Raw genomic sequence first — 13,078 nt, forward strand, 5'->3', positions numbered from 1 at the left:
GCGGGCTTTTCCGCCAAATATTCTTCGTTTTTGATGACATAATGTCGTTTCAGTATGTTTATTGAGTCACAGATTAGTTGACAGTTGACACAGATAGTTGAACCGAGAAAAAATATATTCACATTGCTAGAATATGTACATATTAATTTTTTCAAGGGTAAATGGTGATCAGGACCGTATCCAGAATTTTTTTTCGGGGGAGGGGGTAAAAACTTTTGAAAAACGCACAAAAATTGTTTATATACATTTTAGCTATGTATTTATGGGTCGGACAAACATACCGGGGGGTGTGGGTTCAAGCTTATTATTTTCCTATAAAAACAGTAAACCAATCCTATTTTAATGAAAATTCAGATCATCCTCTAAGAAAAGGTCCAAGTAACATCATAGTTCCAGTGAATTCAATAATAGAAGTATCGGGTCCTTTCTTTCCCACCAACCCGGAAAGAGAAACTGTGTGCGTGCTTGGAGTGTACTAATTGTCCGTATTTCATTAAAAAAAATTATAACCATTAGCCCCCGTCCCAAAACAGAAGTCTTCGGACATGTCTGAGCCAGTGAAGAGAAAATCTTTACGACGAAGGAAAATATAAGCCCTCACACACATTTTTCAATTCTTCAAAGAAATTTCGAAAGTAATTCGTTGTTAAAAAAATGTAAAAAAAACTTTCAACAGAAAAGTTTATAAGTTTTAGTTTAATGGCTGAACGTGCGAGACTTTATACCCTTTTAATAATCTTCTAGGGGGTACAGGCAAATATGTACTGAAAAATTATAAAAGATAATCCATAAAATGAAATAATAAAGCTTGTGTTAATTGATTAAATTCTCTTGGGGAACAAGAAGAAATAATTTTTTGGCAAAATTCTAGTCTAGTGACTTTTTACTATCTTGGAAAGTAGTTGAGTTGAGTTAGGCGGATGAAACTCTCAGGAATGCATCGAGAGCCTTACTCCTGGGAAGATATTTGGAAGCCCCTACCTCCATTCCTTCTACCTCCAGAGGGCACTGCCCTTTGATAAAGTTTAATAACCTTTAGGTTATAAAGTAAAACCTTGTGAAATAGATTTTCTAATCAAATGAGGCAAAAGAAACGTGTTTTCAGCCTCATAACTCAATCTCAATTTATAAGGTTTGGAAAATCTGTAAATCTATTTCTTAAATTTAGGAAAAAACCCTTGAAAATTTTACTGGAAAAAAAAACAGGGATTGCATTTTTAAAACTAAAGTCAATGAAAAAGAGATTCAAAACCCAAAATTAACATTAAAATTTTCCGTCCAAATTTAGATAGGTATAGACCTATCATGGATGCAATTTTTTAAGTCATAGAAATAAGAAACAACTAGAGATAGTAGCTAGATTACAACTTCCCAGCAGGGGTGTAATTGGCTATGGCCAGGGGGGACTAGTAGTAAGCGCCCAATTACCACTGAACGTGATTGCGTAATATGCCTTACCACGGGGCAGTGACCTATTACAATGAACTCTACATGGGTTGGTAGATATGTTTTCTATTATGACACCCATTTTTGGAGGACAACCAGAGAGAGAGAGAGTGGCGGACACACTAACTTGATTAGTTGTTGGATTCGGATATAAGGAGTAAATTTCATTGTAGTTCATATTAGTAGGATAATTGAATTCAGAGAGAGAGAATAGTTTATTTGAGTGGATATTAGTGGAGAAAAAAAATGAGTGGTGCATTTTCATTATTGGAGATTAATGATGGAACCGACAGCAGCAGCAGCAACGATATACGAGTACCCAATGTAGCTGTGGAAATAACCGCAGGCTGTAGACTATGTCTTGAATGGGACATTATGTATGCGAGATACGTGATATCATTAAGCAAGTTTAAGCAGGAGGAGCAACTATATTTTGCTGGAAAAGTGAATATTCTCCATATAAATAAACTTCGGTCAGCATTAGATGTCCTGTCGAAATATATTGATGAGAACAAAATGCATCAGTGAATATTATTATTGTAATTATGTTCAATAAAAATGTTTCTAAATCAAAGATTTTTTTTTTTCTTTCTATAGAAGACTAGCGTATATTTTCTAGAGCACAAAAAGAAATTCTGGTTAGTCTGAAGTTGGTTGAGAGAGAGTTAGGACTCTAGAAAATGGATAAATTCGAGAAATAGCGACTCATGAGGAATCTAGTTCTTATGGACAAACGTTTGATTCTAGATGATGATTTTCTAGAGTTGTCCATTCAAAGTAAGATATTTTCTCGGGGACTGCTTGTTGGTATAATTAAAACTGATTCTCCATCATTAGAATATTGTATGAAGCTTCTACATCTTGTTCCAAATGAATTTACAAAATTTATTGATATATTTATCACGACACTTTAAAATGATATTGTGGATATGATTTTAAACATTAGTTTTGAAATTTAGGACTTTTTTCATGAGAAAGATGGTGCTCAAGGATGATTTACTCCTCTGTTTCTCTTTCTCTCAGACAATTTTTGTTGTTGCTAGCTCAGTTTCATTGTGATAGTGAGAGTGTCAACACATAACAAAATGTTCCATACATATCCGTTATGTATGTACACGCTGGGCAGCTGGTCATCATCATGTGAGAATTGCACAATGATTGAGGAGTATGATGAAAAGTGTAGATTATGCAACCCATGTAAATTGCATAGAGGATATGCTGTACAAATTAAAGGTTGTAATTCCTGTCTTGAAGAGGTGTGTGACTCTCATCCTAGAGGTCACCTATGCTCCAATTGTCATTATGATAAATGTAACCAGTGGGAGAGTACATATCCCGGTATGATTGGAAAGAATCCTAACCATGATTTTGGTTTATTGCTACGAAAGTGGTATCGTCGTGGTTTTAGATTGTTCTGGGAGGAGGAACCGGGTCAACGATTCAACTGTTGGAACCACAAAAGAATATGGTTTCTACGTCATCGTTGTGAAGACACTGGGTGTTATGATTATAAGCCCACGGATTTTTATTTGGCAGTGACGGAATGTGATTCGATACTTGAGGACACTGTTTGTGAAATTGCTTCAAATAAGCAGATTGAAACAAGTGAATTCTATAGAATGAATGAGAATAGTATCTTTGACTATACAAAGAGATATGACAAGAGTGAAGTCACACTCTACTGTAAAAAATGTGACGCTGACATTGCACTACATCAGGATCAGTACACTGTGAATTCAGATAATCTACCTGCACTAGTTGTTGTCGACAAATACCTAGTAGTGGACGAAATCTAAAGAGTAGAAAAGTCGTTTTTATCATGTATATAATTTTTTTTTTATTAATAAACAGTTTAGTATAAATCTTTAGAACATTTTATTATCAGGGTACTAAAATGAATATTAAAAAAAATTGTAAGTATAGTCTCGACTAGAAGGTCATTTAATTGAGATAAGTCAACGAAGATGTCGAAAATATGGTTGTAGGTTTAGCAACGACATCTGAACATGAAAAAGATTAGTGCATGAAAGCCAAATGTTTTAGTCATTAAATCCTTTACTTTTCTTTGATTTTTGAATAATGATCTTTCCCCTGCTTTCAATAAAGTTGCTGATGAATGGAGCATAGAATTTATACGATAGACCAAGAGGGTCAAAAAATTCAATATTCTTCACTGTTTGAAAGATGCATAGCCAATGACCGGTCTTCAAAGTAGATGGACTGCTATTAACAATGATTAGGGTGTTGTTAACACTTGGAATTTTTTCAATGAAGTCCGAAGGTATGCAATAGGACTTGTACCGGGACATGTATGGATCCATACTAAATACGTTGATTATTTGGTTTGTGTTCATGGTGCTAGGTCTAGTAGAACACTGCCACCGGGCGTGATTTCCCAATAGGTTTCAAATTGACTCAGTGATATTAGTGTGATACTCTTGGTCAAAGTAATGGCAAATACACACTCTAAAAACACATTCCCAGTTCATACTATGTTCATGTCCTGTGTGCCAGAAAAATCCAAAACAATAACCCCATGATTTTTTTAAAAGATTGAATCGGTTAATACATTTTCAAATAATTGAGATTCATGATCTAGGGATTGCATAATCAACTGGTAGAGAGTTCTATAGGATTTTTTGTCAAATCATAGAGAGTACAGTGAAATACCATTTACTTTGCACACAAGGCTAGATAGACCAAAAAAATTAAAATCATGGGGGGATTCAGTCCAGGATCCAACGGCACTGCCACTCTTCACACAGGCCAAAGCCAATTTTGATGGGATTTCTCCATTGATAAATGATAAATCGCTATAGCTACGAGAATCTATGGCAATGTGACGTTGATTGTTGATCATATGAGGAACAAGAAGTTGAATGTTGTTCCCATGGGCTCTTTGCTTTTCCAATGCCAATGCAAAAGAGCTCATAACCGGTTGTTTTCGGACGTGGAGAAATGACGATGTGATAATAACATTTGCATTGAGTGCTGTAGGAAGTGTTTTTCTGAAAATGAAATTTGATGGGGAAATATGTAACTTTATGTCAGTCTTAACATTGGGGGGTAGCCATTGGGATATATTGAATATCTCATTATTTAATTTTCCAACTAGATGATACTCCTGGGTCACTGCAGTAGTCAACTCACCGTCAGTATCAACACCTGACCGATATTCATAGCCTAATTATTGTCCTCTCAACTCCTTGTAAGCCTTTGGTGTCATCATCATAAATTGTATGTAGCTTGCATAGTTTGATAAATTATTGCTAGTGCTCACCAATGTTCCATTAATAAATACATTAATTTGTTTAAATATGTTGTGTAGAATACAGTTTTCATAGGAGAGACCATCGCCGGCATTTGGAGTTGTATTATCTGACTTTTTCTTCACCCCAACATTTAAATCAATAAATGTTGACGACAAATCAATGAAATAGTCTTCATTGGAAAATATTTGAAAGTGTATATTTTCCGAGATGGGTTGTTGGGGGTGAAACTGATCATAGTAGCTATACTTGACACTGATATCAACATTTTCAGCATTGAATAGTTTCAATGAGGAACTAATTAATGGATATGATTCCATGTGGGGGAGATAAGTCATCCTAAGAGAAGAAATTCTTCTTTGATCTAACAATCTTTTTCTTTTTCTTCTTCTGCTTATTGAGCTTCCTTGTTTTAATCCTCAAAGACATTGTTGATGTCTTTTGCTTCCTGCCGGCGTGGAGACTGATGTGTGAATGACGCGAACGCATCCCTTTGAATCCCTCCCCATTTTGTCGAGATTTTAGTTGCTCACCAACGGCTCTTGCTGAAGATCTAATATTTTCCTTAACACTCTCATTGAAATTTTTGCCCGACCCCCAGTCTTTTAGTGTGGAGGCGGCAAAATTTGATGTAGCAGGTACAAGATATTTTCTGTCAAGGGGTAATGCAGAACGAAATAGCCTAGCAAACCAGCTGCCAAGACCATAGCCTGACATTGTAGTAGGCCCCTTGTAATAGTCCAATCCATTGCCTATTTGACGTGGACTCAAAGCACCAACATAATAATCGATATCGGGACAGACAAATGGAATTCTCCTATTGTTCATTTTAGGTGATTGTGCTGTCGTTAACAATGGATCGAAAATGACATGTAATCACTGCTAGGCCTTTTGTTATTGCTAGAGGATCACAATTTTTTCTCAAAGAAGTGAAGAAAAGTTCAACTTCGATTCTGAATTTTCTCAATGAAAATGAAATAAGTTATTGATCATTTTTATTTTCCCAAAATAATATAAAAATTTTCCACTTCAGTTCAGACAAAAGTTATACTATGATTGTGATTATTTTCCATGAAGATAAAAAGTTTCATTTTAGTTCAAAATTTTCTTAAATTCAATTCCGACCTTTCTCAAAGAGATGAAAAAATTTAAAGTTCTGCTCCAAATATTTTCCCGGAAAAGAAAAGTTCAACTTCGATTCTGAATTTTCTCAATGAAAATGAAATAAGTTATTGATCAAGTCAATTTTCATAAAATAATATAAAATTTTCCACTACAATTCAGATTTTTCTCAAAGAGATGACAAAATTTAAAATATTGTTCCAAATTTTTCATAGAAGATAGAAAAAGTTATACTTTGATATAATTCTAAATTTTCTTAAATTCAATTCTGGCCTTTCTAAAAGAGATGAAAAAATTTAAAGTTCTGTTCCAAATATTTTCCCGGAAAAGAAAAGTTCAACTTCGATTCTGAATTTTCTCAATGAAAATGAAATAAGTTATTGATCAATTCTATTTTCCTAAAATAATATATAAAATTTTCCACTTCAATTCAGATTTTTCTCAAAGAGATTAAAAAATTTTAAGTTCTGTTCCAAATATTTTCCCGGAAGAAGAAAAGTTCAACTTCGATTCTGAATTTTCGTAATGAAAATGAAATAAGTTATTGATCAATTCTTTTTTCCCAAAATTATATCAAAATTTTCCTCTTCAGTTCAGATTTTTCTCAAAGAGATAAAAAATTTAAAATACTTCCAAATTTTTCATAGAAGATAGAAAAGTTCAAGTTCTCTTCTGAATTTTACCAACGAACACAATTCAATTCTAATTTCTCAAGAGAAAATAAAAAGCTTCCACTTCAGTTTTAAGTTCACCATGACATAAAAAATTTAAAGTTCAGTTCTAAATTTTTACATAGAAGATAGGAAAAGTTATACTATGATTTTGATTATTTCCTATGAAGATTACAAGTTTCACTTCAATTTTTAATTTTTCTTAAAGAAGTGAAGAAAAGTTCAACTTCGATTCTGAATTTTCTCAATGAAAATGAAATAAGTTATTGTTCATTTCTATTTTCCCAAAATAATATAAAAATTTTCCACTTCAGTTCAGACAAAAGTTATACTATGATTTTGATTATTTTCCATGAAGATAAAAAGTTTCATTTTAATTCTAAATTTTCTTAAATTCAATTCCGACCTTTCTCAAAGAGATGAAAAAATTTAAAGTTCTGTTCCAAATATTTTCCCGGAAAAGAAATGTTCAACTTCGATTCTGAATTTTCCTAATGAAAATGAAATAAGTTATTGATCAATTCTATTTTCATAAAATAATATAAAATTTTCCACTTCAATTCAGCTTTTTCTCAAAGAGATGACAAAATTTAAAAAATTGTTCCAAATTTTTCATAGAAGATAGAAAAAGTTATACTTTGATTGTGATTATTCTTCATGAAGATATGGAGCTCCACTTTAATTCTAAGTTTTCTCGAAGAAGTTCTAATTTCTCCAGAGAAAATAAAAAGCTTCCACATCAGTGATAATAATCTTAATGGCTTGTTAGCCCAGTTGGTTAGAGCGTCATGCTAATAACGCGAAGGTCGAGGGTTCGATCCCCTCACGAGCCATAGTTTTGACCTTCGTATGGTAACTCCATAAGTTATTTTAGGGATATATTTTATATCAACCTGCAAAGTCGACGTAGCTTTATTTCATTTTTTAAGGTTCATTTAGAAGAAGTTACGTGCGCGCACGTAATCTCTTCTAAATGAACCTTAAAAAATGAAATAAAGCTACGTCGACTTTGCATGTTGATATAAAATATATCCCTAAAATAACTTATGGAGTTACCATACGAAGGTCAAAATTATGGCTCGTGAGGGGATCGAACCCTCGACCTTCGCGTTAATAGCATGACGCTCTAACCAACTGGGCTAACAAGCCATTAAGAATATTATCACTGATGTGGAAGCTTTTTATTTTCTCTGGAGAAATTAGAACTTCTTCGAGAAAACTTAGAATTAAAGTGGAGCTCCATATCTTCATGAAGAATAATCACAATCAAAGTATAACTTTTTCTATCTTCTATGAAAAATTTGGAACAATTTTTTAAATTTTGTCATCTCTTTGAGAAAAAGCTGAATTGAAGTGGAAAATTTTATATTATTTTATGAAAATAGAATTGATCAATAACTTATTTCATTTTCATTGAGAAAATTCAGAATCGAAGTTGAACTTTTCTTTTCCGGGAAAATATTCCGGGAGTCACAGATTAGTTGACAGTTGACACAGATAGTTGAACCGAGAAAAAATATATTCACATTGCTAGAATATGTACATATTAATTTTTTCAAGGGTAAATGGTGATCAAGACCGTATCCAGAATTTTTTTTCGGGGGGGGGGGGGGTAAAAAATTTTGAAAAACGCACAAAAATTGTTTATATACATTCTAGCTATGTATTTATGGGTCGGACAAACATATCAGGGGGGTGTGGGTTCAAGCTTCTTATTTTCCTATAAAAACAGTAAACCAATCCTATTTTAATGGAAATTCAGATCATCCTCTAAGAAAAGGTCCAAGTAACATCATAGTTCCAGTGAATTCAATAATAGAAGTATCGGGTCCTTTCTTTCCCACCAACCCGGAAAGAAAAACTGTGTGCGTGCTTGGAGTGTACTAATTGTCCGTATTTCATTAAAAAAAATTATAACCATTAGCCCCCGTCCCAAAACAGAACTCTTCGGACATGTCTGAGCCAGTGAAGAGAAAATCTTTACGACGTAGGAAAATATAAGCCCTCACACACATTTTTCAATTCTTCAAAGAAATTTCGAAAGTAATTCGTTGTTAAAAAAAATGTAAAAATAACTTTCAACAGAAAAGTTTATAAGTTTTAGTTTAATGGCTGAACGTGCGAGACTTTGTACCCTTTTAATAATCTTCTAGGGGGTACAGGCAAATATGTACTGAAAAATTATAAAAGATAATCCATAAAATGAAATAATAAAGCTTGTGTTAATTGATTAAATTCTCTTGGGGAACAAGAAGAAATAATTTTTTGGCAAAATTCTAGTCTAGTGACTTTTTACTATCTTGGAAAGTAGTTGAGTTGAGTTAGGCGGATGAAACTCTCAGGAATGCATCGAGAGCCTTACTCCTGGGAAGATATTTGGAAGCCCCTACCTCCATTCCTTCTACCTCCAGAGGGCACTGCCCTTTGATAAAGTTTAATAACCTTTAGGTTATAAAGTAAAACCTTGTGAAATAGATTTTCTAATCAAATGAGGCAAAAGAAACGTGTTTTCAGCCTCATAACTCAATCGCAATTTATAAGGTTTGGAAAATCTGTAAATCTATTTCTTAAATTTAGGAAAAAACCCTTGAAAATTTTACTGAAAAAAAAAACAGGGATTGCATTTTTAAAACTAAAGTCAATGAAAAAGAGATTCAAAACCAAAAATTAACATTAAAATTTTCCGTCCAAATTTAGATAGGTATAGACCTATCATGGATGCAATTTTTTAAGTCATAGAAATAAGAAACAACTAGATATAGTAGCTAGATTACAACTTCCCAGCAGGGGTGTAATTGGCTATGGCCAGGGGGACTAGTAGTAAGCGCCCAATTACCACTGAACGTGATTGCGTAATATGCCTTACCACGGGGCAGTGACCTATTACAATGAACTCTACATGGGTTGCTAGATAGGTTTTCTATTATGACACCCATTTTTTGGAGGTCAAACAGAGAGAGAGAGAGTGGCGGACACACTAACTTGATTAGTAGTTGGATTCGGATATAGGTAGTAATTTTCATTGTAGTTCCTATTAGTAGGAGAATTGAATTCAGAGAGAGAGAATAGTTTATTTGAGAGGATATTAGTGGAGAAAAAAAAATGAGTGGTACATTTACACTATTGGAGATTAATGATGGAACCGACAGCAGCAGCAGCAACGATATACGAGTACCCAATGTAGCTGTGGAAAAAACCGCTGGCTATAGACTATGTCTTGAATGGGACATTATGTATGCGAGATACGTGATATCATTAAGCAAGTTTAAGCAGGAGGAGCAACTATGTTTTGCTGGAAAAGTGAATATTCTCCATATAAATAAGCTTCGGTCAGCATTAGATGTCCTATCGAAATATATTGATGAGAACAAAATGCATCAGTGAATATTATTATTGTAATTATGTTCAATAAAATTGTTTCTAAATCAATAGTATTTTTCTTTCTTTCTATAGTAGACTAGCGTATATTTTCTAGAGTACAAAAAGAAATTCTGATTAGTCTGAAGTTGGTTGAGAGAGAGTTAGGACTCTAAAAAATGGATAGATTCGAGAAACAGCGAATCATGAGGAATCTAGTTCTTATGTACAAACGTTTGATTCTAGATGATGATTTTCTAAAGTTGTCTATTCAAAGGAAGATATTTTCTCGGGGAATGCTTGTTGATATAATGAAAACTGATTCTCCATCATTAGACTATTGTATGAAGCTTCTACATCGTGGTCCAAATGCATTTACACAATTTATTGATATATTGATCACGACACGGCAAAATGATATTATGGATATGCTTTTAAACATTAGTTTTGAAATTTAGGACTTTTTTCATGAGAAAGATGATATTCAAGGATGATTTACTCTCTCTCTCTCCACCTTTGAGAAAATTTTTGTTGTTGCGATGTCAGAGTATTTGCTGTAATAAGACCATCAAAATTAAACAAAACGTTCCACGTATATTCTTTATGCAAGTACAGGCAAGATACCTATTCATCATCATGTGATACTCGTACACGGAGTGAGGATTATTAGGAAAAGTTTAGATTATGCAACCCGTGTAAATTGCATAGAGGATATGCTGTACAAATTAAAGGTTATAATTCCTGTCTTGAAGAGGTGTGTGACTCTCATCCTAGAGGTTACCTATGCTCCAATTGTCACTATTATACATGTAACCAGTGGGAGAATACATATCCCGGTATGATTGGAAAGAATCCTAACCATGATTTTAGTCTATTGTTACGAGATTGGTATCGTCGTGGTTTTAGATTGTTCTGGGAGGAGGACCCAGGTCAACGATTCAACTGTTGGAACAACAAAAGAATATGGTTTCTACGTCATCGTTGTGAAGACACTGGGTGTTATGATTATAAGCCCACTGATTTTTATTTGGCAGTGACGGAATGTGATTCGACACTTGAGGACAGTTTGTGAAATTGCTTCAAATAAGCAAAGTGAAACATGTGAATTCTATAGAATGAATGAGAATAGTGTCATTGACTATACAAAGAGATATGAAAAGAGCGAAGTCACACTCTACTGTAGAAAATGTGACCCTGACATTGCAGTATATCAGGATCAGTACACTGTGAATTCATATAATCTAGCTGCACTAGTTCTTGTCGACAAATACGTAGTAGTGGTTGAAACGTAAAGAGTAGAAAACTCATTTTTATAATGTATATAATTATTTTGTTTATTATTAATAAAAAGATTAGAATACATATTTATAAAATTTTATTATCAGGGCACTAAAATGAATATTAAATAAACTTGTAAGTATATTATCCACTAGAAAGTCATTCAATTGAGGTACGTCAACGTAGATGTCGAGAAACTGCTTGTAGGTGTAGCCACGACATCTGAACATGAAAAAGAGTAGTGCATGAAAGCCACATGTCTTAGTCGTTAAATCCTGTACTCTTCGTCGATTTTGAATAATGGTCTTCCCCCTGCTTTCAATAAAGTTGCTGATGTATGGAGCGTAGAATTTATACGATAGGCCAAGAGGATCAAAAACTTCAATATTCTTCGCTGTTTGAAAGATGCATAGCAAATGACCGGTCTTCAAAGTCGATGGACTGCTATTAATAATGAGTAGGGTGTTGTTAACACTTGGAATTTTTTCAATGAAGTCCTAAGGTATGCAATAGGACTTGTACCGGGACATGTGTGGATCCATACTAAATACGTTGATTATTTGGTTTGTGTTCATGGTGCTAGGTTTAGTAGAACACTGCCGTCGGGGGTGATTTCCCAATAGGTTTCAAATTGACTCAGAGATATTAGCGTGATACTCTCGGTCAGGGCATTGGCAAATGTACACTCTAAACGTACATTCCCTGTTCGTACTATGGTCATATCCTGTGTGCCAGACAAGTTCAAAATAATAACCCCATTATTTTTTTAAAAAAATGAATTACTTATTCCAATTTCATAAAATTGTGGATCATGATCGAGGGAACTCTTGATCATTTCATACAGAGCTCAATAGGATTTTTGTCAAATCATAGAGACTACAGTGAACTACAATTTCCGTATAACACGACGCTAAACATAACAAAAAAATTTAAATCATGGAGGGATTCAGTCCAGGATGCAACGGCACTGCCATTCTTCACAGAAGCCAAAGCCAAATTTGATGAGATTTCTCCATTGATAAATTATAAATCAATATAGCTACAAGAGCCGATGGCAATGTGACATTGATTACTGATCGTATGGGGAACAAGAAGTTTAATGTTGATGCCATGGGCTCTTAGCTTTTTCATTGCCAATGCAAACGAGCTCATAAACGGTTGTTTTCGGACGTGGAGAATTGCCGATATGATAATAACATTTGCATCGGGTGCTGCAGGAAGACTTATTCTCAAAATGAAATTTGATGGGGCTATCTGTAACTTTATGTCAATCTTGACATGAGGGGGTAGCCATTGGGATATATTGAATATCTCATGATTTAATTTTCCAACTAGATGATATTCCTGGGTCACTGCAGTAGTCAACTCACCGTCACTATCAACACCTGACCGATAGTCATAGCATAATGATGGTACTCTCAACTCCTTGTAAGCCTTTGATGTCATCATCATAAATTGTATATAGCTTGCATAGTTTGATAAATTATAGCTAGTGCTCACCAATTTTCCATTAACAAATACATTAATTTGTTTGAATAGATTTTTTAGAATATAGTTTTCATAGGAGAGACCATCACCAGCATTTGGAGTTGTATTATTTGACTTTTTCTTCACCGCAACATTTAAATCAATAAATGTAGACGACAAGTCAATTAAATAGTCTTCATTTGAAAATATTTGAAAGTGTATATTTTGACGGTAGAACTTGGGGTGACGGTAGAACTTAATTCTAATTTACCTTCCTTTGAACTAAGCCTGAATAAGGGTTATGTGGCAATAGCTCCTCTCTTATCGCAGAAAAACGTTTTCTTTAGTAACTTACAGTATTTCATTCATATTCTTGCTGGTACAAAAGATAGAGATCAGGTGACACCAGGAAATTTGTTTTTGTCGACAGAAAATTTACTTTTGTCGACATTTAAATAGGAATATCGG

The 13,078-nt window shown here is 33.9% G+C and overlaps 1 protein-coding gene and 1 non-coding gene across 7 annotated transcripts in view; both read right to left on the reverse strand.

The window, feature by feature from the left end:
• Positions 1 to 13,078, reverse strand: part of LOC148948416 (uncharacterized) — a 121,719-nt gene that overhangs the window by 50,870 nt on the left and 57,771 nt on the right. The window lies entirely within an intron of this gene.
• On the reverse strand, positions 7,584 to 7,657 carry TRNAN-AUU (transfer RNA asparagine (anticodon AUU)). The gene has a single exon. It is a non-coding gene; the product is annotated as a tRNA-Asn (tRNA).

This window comes from Artemia sp. Qi Xiang Cuo, chromosome 9 (genome assembly GCF_049724085.1).
Source record: "Artemia sp. Qi Xiang Cuo chromosome 9, ASM4972408v1, whole genome shotgun sequence".
In the NCBI taxonomy this organism is placed as follows: domain Eukaryota; kingdom Metazoa; phylum Arthropoda; class Branchiopoda; order Anostraca; family Artemiidae; genus Artemia; species Artemia sp. Qi Xiang Cuo.